Source organism: Neofelis nebulosa, chromosome 2, assembly GCF_028018385.1.
Source record: "Neofelis nebulosa isolate mNeoNeb1 chromosome 2, mNeoNeb1.pri, whole genome shotgun sequence".
In the NCBI taxonomy this organism is placed as follows: domain Eukaryota; kingdom Metazoa; phylum Chordata; class Mammalia; order Carnivora; family Felidae; genus Neofelis; species Neofelis nebulosa.
Genome location: NC_080783.1, coordinates 141043947 through 141060594, shown reverse-complemented (window position 1 = coordinate 141060594; position 16648 = coordinate 141043947). Strand labels below are relative to the sequence as shown.

General features: G+C 39.8%; 1 protein-coding gene and 1 long non-coding RNA gene across 6 annotated transcripts in view; one reads left to right on the top strand and one right to left on the bottom strand.

Moving 5' to 3' along the window:
• LOC131504336 (uncharacterized) overlaps positions 1 to 11599 on the bottom strand; it is a 38370-nt gene extending 26771 nt beyond the window's left edge. The window contains exons 1-3 of one of the 3 annotated variants that reach the window (XR_009257933.1): positions 11390 to 11599; positions 4365 to 4434; positions 2130 to 2340 (exon numbers count right to left, since the gene is read on the bottom strand). This is a non-coding gene — a long non-coding RNA (uncharacterized LOC131504336). Of the gene's footprint in view, positions 1 to 2129; positions 2341 to 3907; positions 4153 to 4364; positions 4435 to 11389 lie in introns of those variants that run through there. The other 2 variants (XR_009257931.1, XR_009257932.1) reach the window with 2 other exon arrangements.
• The window catches only part of RWDD3 (RWD domain containing 3), a 90758-nt gene extending 74656 nt beyond the window's left edge, over positions 1 to 16102 (top strand). For all 3 annotated transcript variants that reach the window (XR_009257929.1, XR_009257927.1, XR_009257926.1), the window contains one exon: positions 15758 to 16102. The gene's annotated coding sequence lies outside the window, so the exon portion shown is untranslated. The remainder of the gene's footprint in view (positions 1 to 15757) is intronic.
• The last annotated feature ends 546 nt before the right edge of the window (positions 16103 to 16648 follow it).

Here is a 16648-nt window from a genome sequence, read left to right as displayed (position 1 = left end):
TCTGGCCCCTGTACTAAGTCACTTGACAACATCACAAACTACTTTGTCTCTTACACCCAGACCCTGGGAGTTATCCAAGACAGCCCCCTCGGTGCCCATAACCACTAAGTCACTAACTGCTCTCGGTTTTCACCTGTGACGATTTCTGAAACCTACCATTTCTTCTCCAACCCTGTTACCACCCCCAGGATTCAGGTCTCTATCCTTTTTCTCTTGGACAATCACAAAAAGCCCTGACCAGTCTTCCAACCTCCAGTCTCAGTCCGCTCTCAGAAGAGCAACTCCTTAAAAAGTCTTTTCATTGCTTTCCATGGCCTAAAGGACAATCCCAATTCCCTTGGAAGGCAGGCAGGCCCTTCATGACTGGCCTTACCCATTTCCCTACATTCTATTCCTATTTACCATCTTGTACTTGGTGTTCTAGCAGTATCAAACTGCCCGAAGTTCTTTAGATCTACTGTGTAGTTTTACACCCTTACCCTTGGGTCCTAGTGATTCTCTTCCTATCTTGCCCTCTACCTCTCTTTTCTGTAGCTCATTTATAATCTTTCTTTAAGAATTTGTGTAAGTGTCATCCCTATAGAAAGCAAGATAGAGGTCTCACTTTGTCTGTTAAGACTCTGCATGCTGCTACCACATTATATTAAAATTATCTAGATAGATATAGTTCCTCCACTAGATTGTAATTCATTGGAGACTGGTATTATTTCTTTTTATACCTCTTATTCCCTAGTGTCAAATACAGTGCCCATGAGGTTCTCAGGAGGCAGCCTGTCATGGGATTATCTCTGGTCTCAACATATCAGCTCACTGATTTGGTTTCACATGAGATTAATCAAGAGATGTAAGTGGCCTCAGGGGCAAGGGAAGGGCTAATGTAAAGTATAATGCTTTCAAAATTTAAAAACCACTTTTTAATAGGAATATTATTCTAGTATTTTTAAAAATTTTTTTTAACATTTATTTATTTTTGAGACAGAGAGAGACAGAGCATGAACGGGGGAGGGTCAGAGAGAGGGAGACACAGAATCTGAAACAGGCTCCAGGCTCTGAGCTGTCAGCACAGAGCCCGACGCGGGGCTCGAACTCACGGACTGCGAGATCATGACCTGAGCCGAAGTCGGCCGCTTAACTGACTGAGCCACCCAGGCGCCCCTATTCTAGTATTTATCATAAAGCTATTGAAAGCTTTAGAAGTTCTCTTTGCGTTTCCTTTTAATAAACTGCATCATGTAAGAAGTGAAAAGTCAAAACACACAAGTGAAAGATGGTGAGTAAATTTACTCAAGTAAACCTTTGGGTATTTTGAGCAAATCACCCATTGTTCCTTTGTCCTCACACGAGCCTCATGGAGGTGAATGCCTACCATGTCCCCCAACCCTGTTACACCTGAGAATCAGGAAAGTGAACTTCGTCAGTTATAATTCTCTTCTTTCCTTGTCTAGGACCAAGGCTACCTCTAGCCTATATGGCTCACACCTTTGTGTGAATGAGGAAAAGGCAACCTCTCTGCAGCTCCAAAGGCCCAGAGCTCAGCAACAGAACCATGACTTTGTGTTAAGACACAGGTGTCTGTCCTCTAGGCAGATGGCTCCCTAGGAAGGGAAGCTGGATTTGAGCGCCTCTACCAGGCACCTTTATGAAGTGCACAGACTTACCCTGCCTAAGGCAAAGAGCCATCTTCGTCCCCAAAGATGTTGCCATCTCCTCCTTGTCCCCAAATGATAATCCGTGTTGCCAACTAAGCAGGAAAATGAATAGTCATGATCTTTCTGAAGAGCATTTTGGTGGGCTTTCTTCTAAGTCTAGCTTGCTATTTTGAGGGGGCCAGATAGTGGCATTCTGTGGTACTTTGGGAGCTGTGACCCAGAGAAATCCCTTCTTTGCATAGAATTGTCGTTTTGTATAGCTCATTTTGCTAAGTGACAAAGCTGATTCTGTCACAACATAAGCCAAACAAAATGGTGATCGCTGGCTCATGTGTGAGGGATCTCCTCGTTTCGGTGCACTCTGTGGTAAGCATTATTCACGAGCAGTTAATTATTGGTCTTCATGCATAAAATGAATGTGACATTTGAGACAGATGTTTATTGATTGTTACATATATATTTTTTTCAAAACTCCAGCTACTGAAATTGGCTACAATTACCATCACAAAGCACAGCTTTTGTACATTCAGGGTTTTATCCTGATCTCTGACCTGTAGGAACAGCACGCAGGTGTGGTGATAGGCACATGGACATACTTTTCTGTCTATTGACAGCAGGGATGGAGTTTCTTGAACAACTGTGCTCAGGCTGAAACAACTGCTGAGTTCCACCAGGGGCTGCTGTTGAACTTCTAAAAAAAAATCATATTTTGGAGAAGAAGGGGGGGTGGTGGTGGATGGGGAGGGAGGGATGGGAAGGGGGGGAGGAGGAATAGAAGGAAAATCTTGGAAGAAAACCTGACATTTCTGTCTAAGGTGGAGCATGCTTTGCTGATGCCACACGTGGAGTGTTTCAGAAGTGTCAGTAATAAATACTTCTATCGGAAATCTTCCCATTCTATATCTCTGCATATTATACCCCAAGGAGAGTCATACAAAGACATAGCTGTCAGGGTCTAATTTTGGATCTGAAAACTATGGCGGTTGTCAGGCATCATTTCCCATGTGTGATATTTATCTCCTCTCACAAACAAACTGAGTGCAGAGTTTTTAATTAATTTCCAAGTGTCTCCCATGATAATTTCCCCCCTTAATATATTAATACGATGATTTAAACCTTCATTCAGAGGCAGACTTTTGGTTGGAAATCACTAAAGGCTTAGACAGTGTTTAGTATTATCAATAAGTTACACATTCGTGGGTTTGCAGGGAATCAATAAAGTTGCCCTCTCCTCATTTTATTTTTAGAGGCATCAGTGGGATTGTATCTCTTTTAAGTATATTAAGGAAATCACGAGTGAGCTGATTTTGTTATTTTTCTTCTTGTGATTGGAGGCAGTTCTTAGGCTGCTCCTCTTATTGCTTGTGCTTAGAGTTACTTTAAGAAAAGTTCTTGATTTGATGATAAGGGAGTGAATTTTCTTCTGTAAAGTATTCCCTTCAGAGAAACTTTTTTTTTTTTTAAATAAAGGAGCTAGAAATAGACCATGGAAAGGGGCATATCCCTGAAATGTACAAATCAATGGGGGACAGCAAGTAAATTCACCTCTTCTTTCCCTGCCCAATCTCTCTCCTAACAGAAAATATGGAATAAAAAGCATAGCATCATAAAAATTCTAAGGACAGGAGTAGGTTGGAGTTATAATGTATGTTTCTTAAATAGCATATTTTTAAAAAGAAATGAAAATAAAATTTATGCCTTCCAAAGGAAGGATTTTATTTATTTATTTTTGACAATGCTTATCTCTTTATTTATTATTATTATACTCTTAGCTAAAAGGTTGCTTCAAATTTCACAAAGATTTTTTTTCTCAGTTCACCTTTAAGATATTTGATTACTGGGGTGATAGGGCAGTCCTTGAAGAAATATTTATCTTTCTCTGAAAAGGACATTCAAACACCATTGGAAAATCATGGCAATGAAAGGTAAACTCCTAAAGTCTTATATGAGGGTTCTAATTATCGGCAATCAAAATATTAAATTCTTGGAAATACACAAAACTCCTTCTTACAGGACTGCAGCTTCCATTTGTTACTTTTTTCCGTATGAGGATTTATTGCTTTCCTTCTCTTTCCCAACTCCCAGCATCTGCTATACAAACGCTTCCCCTAGGTCCCTTAGGAAAATTTAATAACCAAATATCTATCTAGTGAGAACGGAATTTTTTAAGGTTCAATTGCTCTGTTAATAATTTGTATTTTTTTCCTGTCTTGCAGTTTCTATGTAAGTGCCACAAAAATCAACCTTTTAAACACAGATTGATTCTGACAGTTTTTATTTTACGTGATTTCCAAGAATTGGTATAGAAATGCTTCTTAATTGAAATAGTTCTCCTTTTTGGCTTTTATTTTATTGTCCTTTACTTCTTGACATCTTGTACATTAAATCAGAGGCTGTTTTAGAGACATGAAATGACAGCTTTTTCAGAGCCCGATTCTGGATCCTGATAGATCTGCACTTCTCAAAGCAGACAGGCTGCTCTCCACAGCCTCCGAGAAGCTTCCTGCGTGATGGGCACGTCACCGGGAAACACAACCATAAACTGCAGGTTAATCACCAAGGACCGACTTGTGTCAATTCCCTACTGCCCTGCTCCCCATCTAAGAAGAATAAAGCCAAGAACTATTTTTTTTCTTTGCTATTTAATTTAACAGAAACTGGGCTCAACTTTAGTTTGAAATTATATTTCCTCTCCACGATGGAAAGGCTACTCACGTAATTTAGTGGTGTGTTGTAAAGAAAAATCAAAGCGTCCTCGCGGAATATTTTCCCCTATTGTATCTTCCTGTGATGAAAGAACACATAAAGTGAATGAGATGTGACACAGGCATGAACAGAGAACCCATTTGTTACACTGAAATTCTGAGAAAAATGCTATTTATATTACTGTGGTGTTTTGGAGTTAGAAAAGGGTTATTTGGGGGAAAAATATGTATTTATACCAGAGTCAGTAGGAATAACGATGAGACAGGATGCAAAAATATGATAGCACAGGAAAGAACAGCTCCACAGACCAGACCAGTTCTCCTTCAAGGTAGCAAGCAAACATTTCATAATGGGAACGCTAACAAGATGAGTGTTCTGGATTTGTTTTTCAGTTCCACCTAACTCTTTGTAACTTTACAATGTAAGATTCAGAAATTGGAGCCAATTACCATAATATGTGGTGGTTTGGTGGGAGCGTGTTCTACATCAGACAGTTAAAAGGTTTTATTGCTATTAGGAGCATGTTAATGCCCTTGATAATGTCTCTACTTGCTTTGTAATGTCTCTCGTTGAAGTATAGAATTCTTTTATCTTCTTATTACATTATGCAAAAACTTGAATTGAAAAGATATTTGCAGGAACATTTAAAGTAGTGCATCAATCAGCTTCAAAGAAGAGAAAATGTTCTCGGAATAGCTTATAAAAGGATAACTGTCAGTTTTATTTTGGATGAACAAAGGCGGCAACGTAAAAAGCACTTTATTGTAAAAGCATACTGTGCAATTCAATAAATATGCCATATAAATATAAAAGAGAAGAAAGTTCATAATTGATGACTTAAATGTAATTTAAGTAATACTTTTAAAATGCATCTACCAGTGAAGTACTCTTTTTCTTTTGGGTTCCCAGTTCTAGGCTCTAAGCCCCCATCAGGTGATAACTTAACTCTCCCTCTCTCTCTCTTTTCTCTCTGATAACGTAAGGACTTGAATGGATTAGTCATGGTCCTGTTTTTAATATATCTCAGAATGATACGGAAAGGAGTGTGTGTGTGTGTGTGTATGTGTGTGTGTGTGTGTGTAAAGCATTAGCAAAAATTTTAACAGCCACTTAATGGTGCAAGCTTTTCAAAATGATTTGTTCTTATCTGCACTGTGTTCAGTGTTTCTCATCCTGTGCCACTGCAGCTATAAGACAATTTTTCATTTGAATGTGACTGTATTGTCACTTGAAATAGCATTTCTGAGTGTTTGGTGTTTGTTAGGTAAATTTAGTAGCATTGTAAGGTCTGGACTTTCTCAATCAGGGGTCTTTTTTACTTTCTATATGAGGATCCTTGCACCCTTCCTAATATCTATATCTGTCTACCTATCTATCTATCTATCTACCTACCTACCTACCTACTTACCTATCTAAAAGTGTAGAAAGTTGGCTTTTAACTATAAATGTTAACTATATAACCTTATTTTCAAATGTGCTTCCCAGGTAATAAACTTTAGCCTGACAAATCCTGCAGAGATTGCTCTTTTTGACAAGGTTTAAAACTTTACAGTGTGAACTGTCTATTAAAGAAAATGTTCAGATCCAGCACATGGAAAACATATGTAAATATTTAGAATCAGAAAAGAACCATCTACAGAACTCAATTTTTCTATAATTTGTGTTTCTACATGTATCTATGCACATCTGGGCACAGATAGTTAGCTCCCTGCATGTACAAAGCACGTGATAAATATTTGTTGATTAAGGTTAAAATATGAAAAGAAAAATATCCCACTCAGTAAAAATCTGTCTTCTGTTTTGTAACCTGACAAAGGGATGCTAATCTCTTATGAAAATAGGAATATACATTTTTTCCCAGACTCAGGCCTTGAATGAAGATTCAAAAAAACTTCATTTGAAGTCAGGTAACCAGGCTAATTCACTCCCCCACACTGTTGTAGCTTATAAAATTATATTAATGTTTGTGACATTTCTAAGAAATAATCTCTGTTTATTTTAAAACTGTAAATATGGCACCTTGTAATAAAAAATCAATTCATAACTTTATTTGTAACATCATTTTGCTAGCAACTTCTTTCTCATCACTATTGTACATGATGCCTAATTCATTAAAATAATGTTCTCATTTCAGTCAGTGGGTTCCATCCAGACTCCGTAGGAAACAGTCTTCAGTCTGTTGTTACTCTCTGATATCCCCCATTTTCTCATCCCTTCTTTCTCTCAGCCTGTCTCAGAATGCTCTCATTTTGAAAGTACAAGGAAAATTATCTCATAAAAGAAATTGAATAACAACAGAACTTCTGAGATTTCAAAAACATAGAATTCTTAAGTTATCGAACTATGGGAAAAGCCGTAATTTATAACCAGCAAGTTAGTATGTTGTACACATCTGTGTACTGTTTCAGAAAATAAAGGTTGTTACTATAGCAACTGCCACATAATATGCAACATACGTTATTTGTGAGATGCCAGGCTTCCTGTTAAACACACACACACACACACACACACACATACACACACACACACACACACACACAACTACCTCCTCATGGCTGCTCACTGATGTTTCAAGGATTTCCACCTTTTCCTTCACTATTGTAGGGGATTCTCATCTTTAATATTGTGTTGTTTTAAATCTTTTTCTTCTTTTAAGTTTCCTGTACTTTTGGAGTTTGTTGGCTAAATTACTAAGTTTGCTTAGGACTGCTAGATTTGGTGACTACTACTGAGACATTTTTCTCAGTCTTACTTTGATTTAAAAAAAATTCTAATTAATGTTTTTGATATAGTGATAAATGCATAGGAAGGACACATATAGCACTGTGAAAACACAGATGATATACACCTAGTAACATGTCATTTGAGTTGGCCCTTCCAGGGTTTTATAATTCTGTATTGTACAACCCTTCTGGCATTAAAACCTCTTTTTTGAAAAATAAAAATGTCACAAAGTATGCACCTACTTTATGGATATCATATGCCATTTGCAAATGTGTCTATCATACTTAATTTCATTTGAAACAGTTGTTTAGACAGTATGGATCATTTTATGATGAGAAAATTAACTCCTTGTGAAGGGTAGATTTCCAGTCTTTCTTGGTCATGGTGTGTCAGAGAATAAGAAAATTGACAAAAAATTCTGAAATTTCAATTTGGGGAGCGATCCTTCTAGTTTTCTAGGCAGGATAATGAATCAATAAAAGAAACGAGATAATGATATAAAGTAGAGACTCCCTTTGATGTGGCTGGACAAGGCATCACAATGTCCAACTGTTTTGAAGCAAAAGTCTGAAAAAAACCTGACACTAAGAACAATATTTTTTGACTCTTATTGGGTCCACTTTGTGGCTGAGATTTTTGATATGTAGATGGTGTCTGATATGTGTGAATTTCTTGGGTATGGCGACTTTTTAGTCCAGATTTCATATATAATTACTGTCACTGACATATTTTGTCGTGTTAGAGGTTCATGGGGAGCAGTATCTGAGTTTCCCTTTGCACCAGAGGGGGCGCTAGGTACTAGCTCTCCATAGAGACAACTACCTCTGTACCTTCAGAATGGTCTGTGCCATCAAAATATACCACCTCAACCCTGAAAACAAAACATGTCTGGTGAAAATGGCAGAATGAATAATACCTTCCCTTTTTTCAAAAAAACCAAAAACGCCTTGATAGTTTAATCAATAAATATTTATTAAACATCTACCATGTGCCAGGCACAGTTTGGGGGATATAAAGATGAATAAAAGCTTCCTGGTTTCCAGGGTACTTACAGGTCTAGTCAGGGAGAGAAGCGTGCCACACTACCCAGCACGGAGAGGCCCATGCTGGGACCCAGTGCTCCATGGGCCTCACCAGTCAACAACAATGACTCAACAACAGAACAATAATGGCTAACATCCACTGAACACTTACTTTTTGACAGATACCTCAGGTGCGTTTGTAATTTAACCCACACAATAGTGGTCTGAGGGTTTTACTGACAAGAAACTGAGGCTGAAAGCGTTGGAGTAACTTGTGTGTGGTTATACAGCCGAGTTGGGATTCTCATGCTTGTTATATACCTGAGCGAATACATCTTGACTACTAGTCCCCATCTGCATGGATAGCATCCTCATAACTGGCTTCCCTGCTGCTACTTTGCTCCTGCAGTCCCTCTCTATGCAGTTCCCACAGTGGAGAACGTGAATCAGATCACGTGTCTCCCTTGCTTGGACCCTTTCAGGGGCTTTCCGTCACGTGTGGAATATAAGCTGACTTCTCTGCCATGGTCTGTAGTACCCTGCAGTTTGCTGCCTCCCGGCACCCCTTAAACTTCAGTTCCTATGGCTTTCACCCAGCTTGTTCACTAGGCTTTAGTCCAGAGATTGGCACACATTGTGTAAAGGGCCAGATATTAAATCTTACAGGTTTTGCAGGCCATTCAGCCTCTGTGGCAACTATTCATTTCTATTATTATAGCACTCAACTCTGCTATTATAGCACGAAAGCAGCTAGAGACAACAAATGAGTGTGGGCTGTGTTCTAATAAAACTTTATTTACATAAACAAGTAGCGGGCTGGATTTGGCCCCCATACCATAGTTTGCTGACCCTTGTTTTGGACTTACTATCCTTTTTTTTTTTTTTTTTAATTTTTTAATGTTTGTTACTTTTTGAGAGAGAGAGAGAGAGAACGAGTCAGGGAGAGATGGAGAGAGAGGGAGACCTAGAATCTGAAACAGGTTCCAGGCTCTGAGCTCTCAGCAACCGAGCCCCATGTGGGGCTCGAACTCAGGAGCAGTGAGATCATGACCTGAGCTAAAGTCGGATGCTTAACCGACTGAGCCACCCAGGCGCCCTCGGACTTACTATCCCTCTTTATGTTCCTCTAATATGCCAAGTCTCCCTACCTTAGGGTCCCACGTTCTGTCCCCAGATCGTCCCGGAGCTGCCTCTTCCTGGCTATTAGCCCTCACTGTGATGGAGAGACTTTACTTGGCTGCCATATGTAAGCAGCTCTCTCCACCCAATCTGTACACCATATCATCTATTTTATTGCCTTCATGGCTCTTAAACAGGCAAGGTCCCATTAATTTGTTTTCTTGTTATTTGTCTGTGTCCCCTCTCTAAGGTAGCTCTATGTGAGGAGGAATCCTATTTGCCTTGTTCACTGTGGTATTTCCACCGATCAGAGCAGAGCCTGGGGCATAGAATAGATGCTTAGTAAATACTTTCAGCTGAAGCACAAGTCTGTCTGAAACCAAAGCTTGTGCTTTTAATGGTGTCTCAGTATTCCCTTTCTATACAAATAAAGCCACACCGATGATAATTTGAGGAATTGATCACATTGCACCCTAGAGGACCTCTGCACCCTGGCAAAAGCCCTCCTCCCAAGTATTTTTGGGTGACCCAGAAAATATTTCCATGTGGGTAAGACTGATGTCTCACCTCGTGGGGTCCGCGGAGTAATGACCCTTCTTATGCTGCCATCCCTGTCTTTGTTGACAGTTGCTGTGTCCACTGGGTGGCTTCACTTGAACCAGGCTCCTCTATCACTTACATTGCTCTGCACTCACCGGACACCTTGGATGTCTTGCAACATCACCTCTCGGTATGACAAAGGCCACACAGTGATGGCCATTGCTCCTGATAGGCACTGCTTCTGTCTCTGCTGAGAATCGACCCCTCTGAGCACAGCTGCCCCTGTCAAGCATTGGAGCCCTCTATTTCCAGTCCCAATAGATGCCACCACTTCAAAGCGCCATGCTGCTTCTGGCCAATGGTGGAGTTGGGAAGAACACCTATTTTTGTTTTCTTTCAACTTAGTGGTTCCAAGTTAGTGCTGCATGTGCCCTAAGGCCTTATAGGATTTTCAGTTTTTTACTTAACTGTCATCTCTCTTCCTAAGTATAATAGCTGATGCTTATTATATGATGCTTATTGTGTGACAAGCACTGTTGGGGAGCTTTGTATTCATTAACTTGTATAATTCTCATGACAGAACCATGAGGCAGGAGCGCTATTATTACCATCTGCCCTGAAGCTAGAGAGGTTAACTGACTCACTCAAGGCAACTAGTATGTAACAGAAGTGAAATTTGAATCCAGACACAGAGCTTTAGAATTCACACTCTCAATCCCAGTCTATATGACCCAGGCATATGTCTGTGGGGGTAGGCTAGGGACAGATACAGGAGACCAACACCACACTGTACTCCAATTCTCCCTTTCCCTGTCATCCTGGGGCTTGTTACCTACTCAGTTAGCCCTCTCAGTGCCCTATGCGCACAATTCCTGCGTGCAAACCATTGTCTTCTAGATCTGTGCAGATGTATCTAACCATAAGCCGAGGGAGAACTGCCCTCCTGATACCCTTGATCAGATAAGTGCTAAAGTAGACGCTTGAAATGTGTCTGTAACACACAAAGGAGAAATCATGAACTCTTTAGGGAAGGAAGTGTAATTTGAACTGGATTCTGAAAGATGAATATGATTTTGCCATTCAGAGACTTTGGATAAAAGGGTATAACTAGACCGAAGTACAGACTGCATGATGTATAAGGGAACAGGTTAAGACACGGTGAGAGGTAAGCTGGGGAAAGGAGAATGGGGTGGATCTTAAAGGGCCTTGATGCATGCTAAGAAATTTGGATGTTATTTTGTAGGCAAGTATGGGGTGGAAAGACGGGAGAAGTAGCAACAGCTTTAATGCCTGAGTGCTCTAGTGTTCCTGTTGAGTAGAAGGTTTCAATTTATGGTTTAAAGTCTACTTGATGTCTGCTTGGTCTGTGGACTAACTTTTATAATATTGGTTGAGACAAGATCGTATCTTCATGGTTCTAATGTTAACTGAATACTTACAATGCCTTTATCAAAATCAGTTCCATTTTGCTCATTCCTTGTGATAAAGTTTCCTCTCCCTGTGCCTGTTCCCACCCCACCCTCAGCAGAAGTGGGGGTGATTTCTGAGTATTCTATTCTACTAGAATGGCCCTAAGAAGTTCTAGAACTTCTGCTCCAGAGGACCTCAACCATGGGAATGATGTCATACCTGATTGTCTTCAATGGCTTCATCCAAGTTAACCAGTCTTCTGGAGACCTCCGCAGAATCTTCCAGCCTCCTCCATGAAGGTTATGAAAGCATTGATTCTTAGTCTAAGAAGCTGCCTTCCAAGTACAGTCATCTCTAACAACTTTAGATACTCTTCAGTTTTTCATGGACACCTAATTAGGCATTTATTTACATTTCATTTTACTTACTCTCATGGCTCCCTTCTAAGTGGTACACTAATGAAGTTCCTCTGTGACATCACAATGCTCCAACTGATGAAGTTTGTCTTCCCTTTGGGAATCAAATGCCCATTTGAAATTAATGAGTCTCTTGTAACCAAACTACTTTTGAATTTTGTCAGCTCTGTCTGTAAGAAATATTTAGACTTGCCTGACTCTTGTCAGAACAGGTATCTTATTTCTTTGGCAAATTTACATAAAACAGTAGGGAGAATAACCCCATCAATCTAATCTATGTGTCCCTTCCACCCCACAAAGAGTAGGGGGTATGGAGAGTGGGAAATGATTTCTAAGGTCACAGAGGAGCAGGATCTAACTTAATGAGCCTTTGAGGAATTAAAAAGAAATGATCAGTCTGAAGAAACATTCACCATCCTTATAATTGGTTCTGTTTTTCCAGGGTCAATCCGGGAACATGAATTTTTCTATTCCCATGATTTTCCAAGTTTTAAAAACAGGGGCACCCTTTTATTTAAAAAAAAAAAAAAGGAACATTTTTTTGATTCCCATCTATCAGACAGGTAACAGTGGAGTTACAGTGGTCAGAGGGGATAGTGTAGTCCCAAGAGCTTGTCAAATAGTGTCTTTCTCCTTACCCTACAGCTTCTCTCCCCAGCCTCCAACTACTGCAGTGCTCTGAAGAATTTGATGGGAAAAGACCAGCTCTATCCCATCCATTCATTCTAACATTTACTCTAAGAGGTACAGTTCATATGGAAAATGGTGTAAAGAAACATTTTAAGAATGGTCTGTTTTCTCTTCATAGTGAATTACTCTAGATTTCCCTTGATTACCATTTGAAATGGCATGACTTCTTCAAATTACCACAAAGAACACCAAAATACAGTGGTTCTCAGAAGCATCCGTCTGAAGGTCTTTGTCTTCTTCCAGTCCATTAATTATTCTTATATTACATGTATACTCTTCCCACCAAGAGGAGGAAAAGGGTCCATTTGCTTCAGCTGTAATTATTGCTCTATTTTCAATGTTGGGGGTGGGAGGAGCACTGAATCATACAAAATATATATCCTAGAACCATTTATAAGTGAAAACCAACTTAGGACTATTTTTAGACTAATTCTAGTCTTTTTGGAGAACTGGAAATATAAAACTTTAAAGTCATCTACATTTAAAATTCAGAAGAAAAAATGAAAAACTTTATAGAAAGTAAATAATGAAAAACTAGATTTCTATGCCCCTATTGTCATTTCAGTTGATGAAAGACAGGAGGAGGGAGAGGGCCGGAGGGAAAGCATAAGATGTGGAGTGGCATGGAGCATGGGGAGAGAAGGATGGCTGGCAATTTAGGCACTTTCATTTGCTTCCGCCTCTGGGACTCCACCCAGGGTCTCCTTCATGGGTGGCATCACCCCAATCCTGCCCTGATGTCACCTGCTGAGCTACTAGGAATAACCTGTACCTTGTCTGCAACTTGGCCAACACTCTTCTAAAAAAATTTTTTTTATTAGTTTTCTTTATTTTTGAGAGGCAGAGAGAAACAGAGCGTGTGTAGGGGAGAGGCAGAGAGAGAGGAAAACACAGAATCGGAAGCAGGCTGCAGGCTCTGAGCTGTCAGCACAGAGCCCAGTGCTGGCCAAACTCACGAACTGTGAGATCATGACCTGAGCCAAAGTCTGACGCTCAACCGACTGAGCCACCCAGGTGCCCCTGGCCAACACTCTTCTTAATCCCTGCCTCTCTTGGCTTCTTGTGAGATGCCTTCTGGAAAAATTCCTGAATCTTCCTGAGAGTGCTTGCTCCCAATCTACTCTCCGTGTTCAAGGCAAATCACTATGCTGTAGTGGTTTTACTCTTTTTGAGAAGTGTTTTCCATGAATCCAGGAGAAAAGTAAACATTAAAATAGTTTATTCTTTCTTGAGGTGTTCATTTTCCTTGAAAATTTTTTTGAGAAATGCCCTTTTAATTAAAAAAAAAATTAAGAATTCAGGGGCACCTGGGTGGCTCAGTCAGTTAAGAGTCCAACTGCAGTTCAGGTCATGATTTTGAGACTTGTGAGTTCAAGCCCCATGTTGAGCTCTGTGTTGACAGCTCGGAGCCTGAAGCCTCCTTCAGATTCTGTGTCTCCCTCTCTCTCTGCCTCTCCCCTGCTCATGCTCTCTCTTTCTCAAAAATAAATAAACATTAATTTTTTTTTAAATTAAGAACTCAGCCCTGATAGAGAAGTGATTTTCTAGAATACTGTTTCTTAAACATAAGTCATTTCTATAACTCTTTAATGACTTTGCTATGCCTGCATACCATCTGTGATATTTTTCTCCACATTTTTCTTTAAATCAACTTAATTTTTTTAAATGTTTATTTATTTTTGAGAGAGAGAGAGAGAGACAGAGAGAGAGACAAAGCACGAGCAGGAGAGGGCAGGGGAGAGAGAGGGAGACACAGAATCCAAAGCAGGCTCCAGGCTCCAAGCTGTCAGCAAAGAGCTTGACGTGGGGCTGGAACTCATGAATCATGAGATTATGATTTGAGCTGAAGTCGGGCTCTTAACCGACTTAGCCACCTAGGCACCCCATCTTTAAATCAATTTAAAAGGGAGCAATTCTAAGTAATAAAATTGGTGAAATCAAAAGTATAATGTGATGTTATATTTTTTAAAAAATAGGTAACAATTGGGGCGCCTGGGTGGCGCAGTCGGTTAAGCGTCCGACTTCATCCAGGTCACGATCTCGCGGTCCGTGAGTTCGAGCCCCACGTCAGGCTCTGGGCCGACGGCTCGGAGCCTGGAGCCTGTTTCCGATTCTGTGTCTCCCTCTCTCTCTGCCCCTCCCCCGTTCATGCTCTGTCTCTCTCTGTCCCAAAAATAAATAAAAAACGTTGAAAAAAAAAATTAAAAAAAAAATAGGTAACAATGAAAATATTTGGCTATGTGGCAACTAAAATTATCCTCCCAGCAGTAAATGTTCTACCATTTGGGAAATACCATTCATTATGGTAAATGGTCTGCTTCTGGCTTATAACTTTGGATATAAACTTGGGGTTTATGCACCAAGAAGAAAAGAAATGGGAAAGCTATTGGACTAGATTGCCAGGAGCCTACAGGCCCCAGTATAAAATTTATTAAAATCCTAGAATTTTTTTCAATATAAATAAAATATATGTGTAATCAACATAAATAAAATATATATGCATATGTATTTTTCATTTTGTACCCTAGTTTGGAGTGATAAAATTATTCCAAGTCTGGGGGCGCCTGGGTGGCGCAGTCGGTTAAGCGTCCGACTTCAGCCAGGTCACGATCTCGCGGTCCGTGAGTTCGAGCCCCGCGTCAGGCTCTGGGCTGATGGCTCGGAGCCTGGAGCCTGTTTCCGATTCTGTGTCTCCCTCTCTCTCTGCCCCTCCCCCGTTCATGCTCTGTCTCTCTCTGTCCCAAAAATAAAAATTAAAAAAAATGTTGAAAAAAAAAAAATTATTCCAAGTCTGGGGCACAGAAGATGACGTTGCACCAGAACATCATTTAGGTAATTTGCTTGTTAGTTTCAGCCAGTCATTCCAAGTAGCGGCGCATTGTCCTGAAGGTGGTGTGGTGGCCCTCTCACTGTCCTGTATTTGTTATCCCATAAATAGACAGGGTTTCTGTGATTAAAAAAAAATCATGCTACTTAACAATACTCTGAATCAACCCAGCGCCTTTGTGGTTTCTCAGGAAAAAGATAAAATAAGGTTATGTTATTACTTTATATTTTCCTTTTGCCATAGAATTTCTTTTTCAGTTTCCAGGGCAAATAGAACAAAGGATAGGTTTTTATAATTTGTTTTTTTCCAAGAGTATGTTCTGGTGTCTCATTATTTGGAAGATTGCTATGAAAAGAAGGATCAAAAACATAGAAAAGCATACTTAATTGTGTAATTCATAATAATAGCAATTTTTCCTGTTCATATGTCTTTTTGGATGCATTTTTTTTCCTGAGAAAGACTGAATGGAATAATTTTCTCCTTTTTCTCTCGTTTTTCAAAACTATTGATGCAACACAATGCATGTTCCATAATAATCACGGTTATCATGACTTTGGGGACGCAGGATTTCAAGTGCACATGCTGTACAAAGTATTTTATGAAAATTTTGATTCTCACGTTTGAGGATAATAAAAGGATTCCTTTGCTTCTTAGAAAGAAACCCTGAAAACAAACGAACAGACGGACTCAGTGCACGGACACCTAGCCGAGTCTGCGTCTGGGAAGAATGACATGCCTTCAGCATGAAGTAGCTACAAGAAAAAGACATGTAATTAAGGAGGGGAGAAAATCAGAAACAGGAGCCATTAAAGAGACTGTGATATGAAGAACACATTGTACAGGAGATGTGACCACAGATTTCAGATCTGAGAGCTGAAAGGAAATGAAACTAGTTAAAATTCCACTGCTCATTCACTCCACAAGAGAAATAACATTCCTGTTCGATGCCACTTGCCACTTCTGTTTTAGAAACAATTAAAAGATGCAAATATTTGTGAATTGCTGTGTATGTTGCAATCCTGTTTTGAAAGCAAACAGTGCCCTGTACCTTAGGTTCTCACTGCTGGTTATGTTGGGATTCAGGGGTTAAAGCAAACCCTTCAGAATGAGTTCACCACTGCTACTCAGACAAAGGGACACAACTCTGAGACTGTGTTCTGTTTGCCTGCAAGCTGTTGCCTATGCCAAATGAGCATTTTACAAACCATTCAAATTAAGTTGAAAATTTGTAATTATATTTTCCCTTTTAATTGTAACTTATGCAAATGTTATATTCCAGCTGTAGAAATAATTTTCGCTTCAGACTACAACATCCACATCAAATCTAGCATGTAACACCCCGATACAAGATTCTTCCCAAGCTGTAGTTGCAGATTTAGAAGGCTGGAGTTGGTGCTGTTAGTTATGGCTTCCATTGCTGTTACCCTGCAGTTAAGTATAGATTGCAAAGTGGCAATAGAGAAGAGAGACACCTTTGCTATAATTTGCTGGAGACAATTTATGAATAGAGCACGTAGAAAGAGAATAGAAGGCAAACAAACAAAC